A 9,842-nucleotide genomic window follows, 5' to 3' on the forward strand; every position below is an offset into this window, starting at 1 on the left:
CCCAACAAATCCTCTAACTGAGACTTTAACTCGTTCATCTCTAACGGTGACATCCTATAAGGAGCACTTGAGATTGGTCCCGCCCCCAGGCACCAACTCAATAGCAAACTCAACCTCTCGGTTAGGTGAAACTCATCAATATCATCGGGAAACACTTCTGGAAACTCACACACAACCGGAATCTGCTCCAACCTTTGATCATCACCCGAAACACCCGCGGCTAACAACATGATACCCTGACATTCGGTTCCGGAACAGTTCACCATCATCGAGTTCAAGTAATAATTATTCACCACGACCGGCCCTTCAGTATCTTCCGGCATAAAGTACACCGACTTTGTAGAACAATCTAGCAGAACATGGTTCTTAGATAACCAGTCCAATCCCAAGATAAGATCAAGACCAATCATCGGTAAGCAGATTAAAATTATGAATAAAATCACGCTGCTTGAACCTAAAGAAAACTTCTGGGCATCCTAGCCTAGTTACCATGGCTTCATGGGTAGCATTGTACACTCTTAGATCATAACCTAAAGTTACAATCTTCAGTCCTAACTCATGGGCTTTCTCAAATGCAATGAATGAATGTGATGCTCCCGAATCAAATAAAGCATTTAAAGTTTGACCAGCCAGTTCACAGTAACCTCGAATAAGTGTCTCAGATACCTCAGCTCCTACAGCTAAAGTGGTGAACACTTGACCAGTCTGTTGTGCCTTTCCAGCACCTTGTTCTACTTCTCAGGACAATTTACGGCTTTATGCCCCGCCTTTCCGCAAGTGTAGCACAAACCCCATCCGGCCTTGCATGGTGCTCCGGATGGTGACTTCCACACCTAGTACAAGCTTGATCATTCTGAGCTGCTTCCCAAACCTCTCCCTTGGAAATTGTTGTTGTTGTTGGACCTTCTGAAAGAGCTTCCCCTCTTGAAAGACAGACCTCTAGGTGCAAAGCTCTTCCCTCGGTTCTGTGGGAATGATCCTCTGTGAATCCCTTTCTCAGCAGTTGCCCTTTTCACACACTCCTCAGCAACCCTACACTTGTTTACCAGCTCGGAGAAGGTCCTAATCTCCATTGGTCCCACTGAACTGAAAATATCACCCCGGAGTCCTCCTTCATACTTAACACACTTCCATTCCTTGGCCGTACCTACATACAAGAGACACTCCAAAGTCAGTTCTCTATAGACAAGTCCTGCTCGCGAACACAACTTCCCACAGTCGATACTAGCTTCTGCACCAAGGAAATCTCCCCTGCTCGAAGACGTCGGATACCTTGCCACCAATGGGACCTTCACCAACAAGCATATAGGGAGCAAACTCGACACGCTGTCCTTCAGGTGCCACTTGTGCTTGCAGTGCTCGCTCTTAGCCTAAACCATGTATCAGCCTCAGTCGGACTAGTAGTTCCCTGAACTTAGGCGGATTAGCCTCAAAAAGTTTGCCAGTTCATCGGGCCCTGAACTCCACCTCCATCATTACCATGGTTGTTCATCTTTACCAAAGCTCAGCAGTGGCATGCATAGCAGCAGCCATGTTCTCCAACGCAGTCATAAAGTTCACTGGCTCATTAGGGTTACTCTCCGGTGCACGAGCATTCGTACGACTCTCGCACTACCTCTACCGCATCCCGAGGTGCCATCTGGTTCCTATACTACCAAACAATCGATATTAAGTTGATCAGTCTCAATATCGAAAGTCTAGTACTTCAAAGTCCCAAATGCATGCTCATGAACGTTTATGCATTATATCAAGCAGATATACTAATAGCACATAACACACATACAGAGAATGCACAGAAGCATAGTCAGTCCATCCCTCAGGCTTACAGGAATGAACTGCTCTGATACCATAAATAACACCCTACATACAGAGTCTTATGCTTAAGTCATAATTCAGAAATGGCAAGGTATACGACCTCTAAAATAAAATTTAGTACGTATAATAGTATGAATGATTGATTATAACTAGGAGCCTTTGTAGAAAAGGGGTAAACAAAAACCACAAACTCGAAAGCGCAACACTCCGATCGATAACGTAACGAACAAGGATAACCAACGTGTGATTATATATATATACAAAGGAGAGTCAAAAACAGGAATATCAAGACTCAAAATCCAGCTGCGAAGATAACCGTCTGAGCATAACATATATATACATATGATAAAATAAGGAAAACCCCAAAGGAAACCCAAAGGGACACAAATACATAAAACCTATTCTCCAAAATTCTCCCATAAGAGGAGTCATCACAGTTTGTATTATTTAATGGAGATAAAAGTATCTAAGCAAAACATATAACCAAAACATAGCCCCGAGAACAAAGGATCTTCGCAAAAATAGAAGTCTCCAGCATGCCTCAGCGGGAAACCCACGTCCTGCATCTGAAAACCACAAAATCCGCATGGGTGAGAACCAGAGGTCCCCAGCATGGTAACAGCTTCCACATATATAATACATAATAATGGAGGAAAGCCAAAGGCAATCCTAGAACTTCCTCCAGATAATATCAAAGCTTATAAACAAGCTAAACCATAAAGGGCATCTGACTAAAGATCTTCAGTCTAACTAATACTTCCTTTCCAATTCCTTCAGACCTCCCAACCACCAGCAGGAGTATAATATAGCAAACAAGTTATATCAGACAAGAAATATACAATTAGGAACAAGTAAGGCATTTAGACAATTAGCAAGTAATGTCAGTCAAATAGGCAATCTCAAACAATTCACATAATATGCATATGATGAATGCCTGTCCTAGTGCTGATGATATCATCTGTCGGTTATAGAGCCAACCCGACAAGTCCTGGTAGCTAACCATTGGACCGTTCCTCTGTCATGCATCCCCAACTCGAGTTATACTCATCATAAACTTGATCATAATCATGATCTATATCCATCACCCTCACTGGTGAATATTTACGGGGGCGAGCTCATCCGGGTCTTTCACAGTGCCCGGCCACACTTATGACATAGGGTCAAAAGAGTATCAAGTCTCAACCTGGAGCACATGGTGGCTAGCCACTGCTACTACCCAGGGAAAACTCGTATCTCCGATAGTGGAAGTGCAAATCACAATTATCAATAATTCAGCATAAACATGCATGAATTCTCATCCGTGGATCAACATCCATATCAGTCATTCTGGCTCACGGTTAAATCCATAACCAGCCAATATTCATAGCATACACAGCTATTCCGGCTCACGGTTCAATCCAGAACCAGCCAATATATAAACAATTACGGCCCTTCGGCCAATGGCATAACCAGCACTTCCACCACCATCCTCCGCATCTCACATAATCATGCTTGATCCTCAATGATCATTCATTTTCCCCTTGCTTCACTCGCAAGTTACCTCATTCCCTAGCCCCTTTTTAATAGCTCGGCATGTCATATTGATTTAAGATATGAGTGGTGAGATCGGAGGCTTAGAAGTATGAAATTTGGCTTTTAAACTCAAAAATCAACTTTGGGATGAAACCAGGTCCACGCGTACGCGCACTCCACGCGTACGCGTGAATGACCTCAAAACTTCATCGACGCGCAAGCATCATGCACGCTAACGCGTGGATTAAACATTTGCCAATCGACGCGTACGCGTCAACCACGCATACGCGTGGGCGTCCTCGTGCCCTAGGCACAACACTGGCACAGTTCTGGCATAACTCTCTGGAAATGGCTGGGCATTGGGTGCAGCACAATCGGCGCGCCCGCGCACATCACGCGCACGCGTGGATGGCATTTTCGGGAAGAACGGTGTGCACGCGCCAAGTGCGCCCACGCGCAAGGGGTCATTCTGCTAAAATTTTCTAAGTTAAAAGCTGCAGAATTCACCAATTTAAACCCCAATCTTCCAACGGACATAACTTTCTCATTTTAAATCGTTTTTCACCCCGTTCTTCGAACGGCATGGACATCCCGGATCCAATTTCATTTCTAAACAGATTTGGTACAAAACAGAGATCCGTAGTCCAAGTTATGTCCCGCCAAAGTATGCCCAAAACCATCTTTTTCATAAAAACCACAAAGTGCCATTTTCAAAACAAGCCATTTCCAACTCTTTTCAAAATCAATCAAAACATGCCATTCTCATCCCTTTCCTTTGAAATCAATCAAAATACATCAATTTCAACATCAAGCCTCCTCAACTCACACATTGACACTTTACCACAAATTACAAAATCACTATCTCATCATTTTAACCCACTTCACCCAAGTGGCTCAACTCAAACATATTGACATATCATATACTCTTCCTCATGCCAAATCCAATAACACCAATCCCAATAATTCATTATTGTACACAATCAACATCATACTCACCATAAACATGGTTCAACCCACAATTCAACCATAACCAATCATCAAGCATATATCACAACATGCATATTTCTCATACATCATACCACCAAGGCATCATTAATCATCATCACATATATGACCACATCATATATCTCAATCATTCAACAACATGAACATTTCAATGCCTATCTTAGGGCCTCTAGCCTAAGTATTTCCTACCACATTACATATTAGATACGGGAAACCGAAACCATACCTTAGCCGATTTTCCCAAGCTCCACCGGAGCACTTCCAAACCACTTATCCACAAGCTCTCAAGGCCTCAAAACCTCCAAAAATAGATTTTTCACCACCAAACCCTTTCCAAGCTTTTCAAAATCACCAATCAAGCTCCAATATCCACACATACACAACCTAAGCCACAACCATCATACCATACACAACATCTCAAAACCCAAACATCATAAAATCACAAATCACACTAGGGTTGAGAATCTTACCACACCCAAGGTCCAAGGAGACAAGATTAACCTTCTCCTTCAAGAGAGTTGGGTCCTATAACATCAAAGAACCCAAAATCTCAACATTTCACCCATGAAACTCGAAAATAAGGGCTGGAATTTCGAACAGCAAAGTGTGGCTTACCTCAAGATTGATGGTATGGGTTTTGTAGAGCTCTCCGCGGTGAACGCGTGACCGGCAAACGGAGCAGCAATCGAGCTCTAGATCAAAAGTTATGGTGGTTTGAAGATTAAGCAAGGGAGAGAATTGAAAGAGTGATCTTCCCTCCATGGCCTCCATTTTCAGCATGTGGGTGTGTTTAGTGAGGAGAGAGAATGCTGAAAACTAGGGTTTTGGTTTAGTTATGTTGGGCCAAGGGCCCACTTTGGGTCCGTTTGGCCCGGTTTGGCCCGTTTGGCCCAATCTTGGCCCGAATTCTATAAATTGGTACCGAAATTCTCGTCTCAATCTCCTCTATCATATTTAGCCACAAAAATCACATTTGGGCTTTCTAGAATAAATTCTCATTTATGGGTTAATTAGCCGTTAATTAATCGGGTTTTACATTCTACCCACCTAATTGGGAATTTTGCCCACAAAATTCAAATGCAATTACCTGAGAATAAATGCGGATAATCCGTTCGCATCTCCAACTCAAGTTCCCAAGTGTGTTCCTCAACACCGCCTCGACTCCATGCCACTTTGACTAATGAAACCTCTTTTCCACGCAACCGTTTGATACTAGTATCATCAATTCTGACCGGAGCCACTGGAAGCGTCAATCTTCCCTTAACTGAACCGACTCAGGTTCTAACACATGGCTAGCATCAGGAGTGTACTTCCGAAGCTGCGACACGTGAAACACATCGTGCAGATTCGAAGGAAGGTGGTAGAGCCATCCGATACGCCACCGGTCCAATCCTCTCTAGGATTTGAAATGGACCAATGTATCAAGGATTCAACTTCTTGCCTTAATCGCCCTACCTACTCCCGTGGTCGGAGTAACCTTAAGGAAAACATGATCTCCCTCCTCAAATTCTAAGGGCTTTCGCCACTGATCGGCGTAACTCTTTTGACGACTCTGCGCCGTAAGCATCCTATCACGGATTTTCTTGACTTGTTCAGTAGTCTCAGCTATCATTTCCGGCCCCAACAAGCTTTTCTCTCCAGCTTCATTCCAACGTAGCGGAGATTGACATTTCCTCCCATACAAGGCCTCATACGGAGCCATTCCGATGCTCGCATGATAACTATTATTGTATGCAAACTCCACTAATGGCATATACCGATCCCAACTCACCGGTTGGTCCAAAACACAAGCTCTCAACATATCCTCTAGTGTTTGGATTGTCCTCTCGGATTGACCATCTGTTTGAGGATGGTAAGCCGTGCTCAAGCTTAATCGGGTTCCAAAAGCTTTCTGAAATGCACCCCAAAACCATGAAGTGAAACGAGGATCTCTATCAGAGATTATAGTAGCAGGTACACCATGAAGTCTCACAATTTCCTTTATGTATAACCGTGCTAGCTCCTCAAGGGTGTAAGTCATCTGAATGGGCAAAAAGTGAGCTGACTCCGTTAGTCGGTCCACAATCACCCAGATAGCATCAAAACCAGCCCTAGTCCTTGGCAATCCCGACACAAAGTCCATTGCAATACTTTCCCACTTCCATTGTGGAATCTCTAAAGGTTGCAACATCCCGGAAGGTCTTTGATGTTCAATCATTACCTTTTGACAAGTTAAGCACTTTGAAACATATTCCGCCACATCATTCTTCATACCCGGCCACCAAAACATCGCCTTTAAAAATCATGGTACATCTTACTACTTCCCGGGTGAATGGAGAATCCGCTTTTGTGTGCCTCCTTTAAAATATCTTGCCTCAAAGTGCCAACATCCGGCACAATGATCCTACCTTTGAATCTCCATAACCCATCTTTTTCTTCCGACACTCTCCACCGTTTTCCTTGCTCAATAGCCGGTAACACCTTCCATAACGCTTCCTCATTTTGATGAGCCTTTAGGAGTTCGGACTTAAAATCACTTGAGATCTCTAATCGGCTCAAACACAAGGTTCCGGATACTTCTCGAGTACCAATTTTTAGACTCTCGAATCCCTTGAGCAACTTCTCCTCTTGAAGCATCATCCTAGCCGCATATAATGACTTTCGACTTAAAGCATCCGCCACTACATTTGCCTTTCCCGGATGGTAATGCAACTCAAAGTCGTAGTCTTCAACAATTCCATCCACCTCCTCTGCCTTATATTGAGCTCTTTCTGATCAAAGAGATACTTCAAGCTCTTATGGTCAGAGAAAACTTGGAACTTAACCCCATAAAGGTAATGCCTCCACACCTTCAAGGCAAACACAACCGCAGCGAGTTCCAAATCATGCGTAGGGTAACTAACTTCATGAGGTCTCAACTGTCGTGAGGCATACGCCACCACATTATGATGCTGCATCAGCACGCACCCTAGACCCTTCAATGAAGCATCACAATACACCTCAAATGGCTCATTTGGCTCGGGTAACACTAACACAGGTGCAGTGGTCAACTTTTTCTTCAATGTCTGAAAGCTCTCCTCGCATTCAGGAGTCCAAACAAATGGAGTGTCTTTGCGGGTTAACTTTGTCATTGACAAAGCTATCTGTGAAAAGCCTTTGATAAACCTTCGGTAATAGCCAGCTAAACCCAGAAAACTCCTTATCTCTGTTACGGTGGTTGGTTGCTTCCAATCCATCACAGCCTCCACCTTAGTTGGATCTACGGCTATTCCCTTCTTACTCACCACGTGACCCAAAACTTCACCTCACTCTTCCAAAACTTGCACTTAGACAGTTTTGCATAAAGTTTCTTCTCCTTTAGAATCTGCAATACGGTCCTCAAGTGTTCCGCATGCTCTTCTTCAGTCTTGGAGTAAATCAGTATGTCATCAATGAAGACAATAACGAATTTATCCAAAAACGGACGAAAAATTTTATTCATGTAGTCCATAAACACTGCAGGAGCATTCGTCAACCCGAAAGACATTACAGTGTACTCGTAATGACCATAACGAGTCCTGAAAGCGGTCTTAGGGATATCCTCACCCCTCACCCTTATCTGGTGATAACCGGATTGCAAGTCGATCTTGGAGAAAACTCCAGCTCCTTGTAACTGATCCATGAGATCATCAATTCTCGGCAATGGGTACTTATTCTTTATTGTAACCTTGTTCAGTTGCCTGTAATCCACACAGAGCCGCATACTCCCATCCTTCTTCTTCACCAGTAACACTGGAGCACCCCACGGAGATACACTTGGGCGTATAAAATTCTTTCCCAACAAATCCTCTAACTGAGACTTTAACTCGTTCATCTCTAACGGTGACATCCTATAAGGAGCACTTGATATTGGTCCCGCCCCAGGTACCAACTCAATAGCAAACTCAACCTCTCGGTTAGGTGGAACTCATCAATATCATCGAGAAACACTTCTGGAAACTCACACACAACCGGAATCTGCTCCAACCTTTGATCATCACCCGAAACACCCGCGGCTAACAACATGATACCCTGACATTCGGTTCCGGAACAGTTCACCATCATCGAGTTCAAGTAATAATTATTCACCACGACCGGCCCTTCAGTATCTTCCGGCATAAAGTACACCGACTTTGTAGAACAATCTAGCAGAACATGGTTCTTAGATAACCAGTCCAATCCCAAGATAAGATCAAGACCAATCATCGGTAAGCAGACTAAATTATGAATAAAATCACGCTGCTTGAACCTAAAGAAAACTTCCGGGCATCCTAGCCTAGTTACCATGGCTTCATGGGTAGCATTGTACACTCTTAGATCATAACCTAAAGTTACAATCTTCAGTCCTAACTCATGGGCTTTCTCAAATGCAATGAATGAATGTGATGCTCCCGAATCAAATAAAGCATTTAAAGTTTGACCAGCCAGTTCACAGTTACCTCGAATAAGTGTCTCAGATCCCTCAGCTCCTACAGCTGAAGTGGTGAACACCCGACCAGTCTGTTGTGCTGATCCAGCACCTTGTTTCTGCTTCTCAAGGCAATTTACGGCTTTATACCCCGCCTTTCCGCAAGTGTAGCACAAACCCCATCCGGCCTTGCATGGTGCTCCCGGATGGTGACTTCCACACCTAGTACAAGCTTGATCATTCTGAGGCTGCTTCCCAAACCTCTTCCCTTGGAAATTGTTGTTGTTGTTGGACCTTCTGAAAGAGCTTCCCCTCTTGAAAGACGGACCTCTAGGTGCAAAGCTCTTCCCTCGGTTCTGTGGGAATGATCCTCTGTGAATCCCTTTCTCAGCAGTTGCCCTTTTCACACACTCCTCAGCAACCCTACACTTGTTTACCAGCTCGGAGAAGGTCCTAATCTCCATTGGTCCCACTGAACTGAAAATATCACCCCGGAGTCCTCCTTCATACTTAACACACTTCCATTCCTCATATTCTACCGGAGTACCTTGGCACATACGAGAGAACCTGAACAACTCCTCAAACTTGTCAGTATACTCTGATATGGACATAGTACCCTGCTTCAGCTGTAACAATTCAAGTTCCTTGGCCGTCCTAGCAAAAGTCGGAAAGTACTTCTTATAGAACTCTTCTTGGAAAACATTCCAAGTGATATAGTCATCACCCTGCTGCAGAAGACGTCGGATACCTTGCCACCAATGGGACGCTTCACCAACAAGCATATAGGTAGCAAACTCGACACGCTGTCCTTCAGGTACCACTTGTGCTTGCAGTGCTCGCTCTATAGCCTGAAATGGACCATACAGAGTCTTATGCTTAAGTCATAATTCAGAGATGGCAAGGTATTACGACCTCTAAAATAAAAATTTAGTACGTATAGTAGTATGAATAATTGATTATAACTAGATGCCTTTGTAGAAAAATGGGTAAACAAAAATCGCAACTCGAAAGCGCAACACTCCGATCGGTAACGTAACGAACAAGGATAACCAACGCGGAATTATAAATACAAAGGAGTGTCAAAAACAGGAATATCAAGACTCAA

This window comes from Arachis hypogaea, chromosome 6 (genome assembly GCF_003086295.3).
Source record: "Arachis hypogaea cultivar Tifrunner chromosome 6, arahy.Tifrunner.gnm2.J5K5, whole genome shotgun sequence".
Classification (NCBI taxonomy): Eukaryota; Viridiplantae; Streptophyta; class Magnoliopsida; order Fabales; family Fabaceae; genus Arachis; species Arachis hypogaea.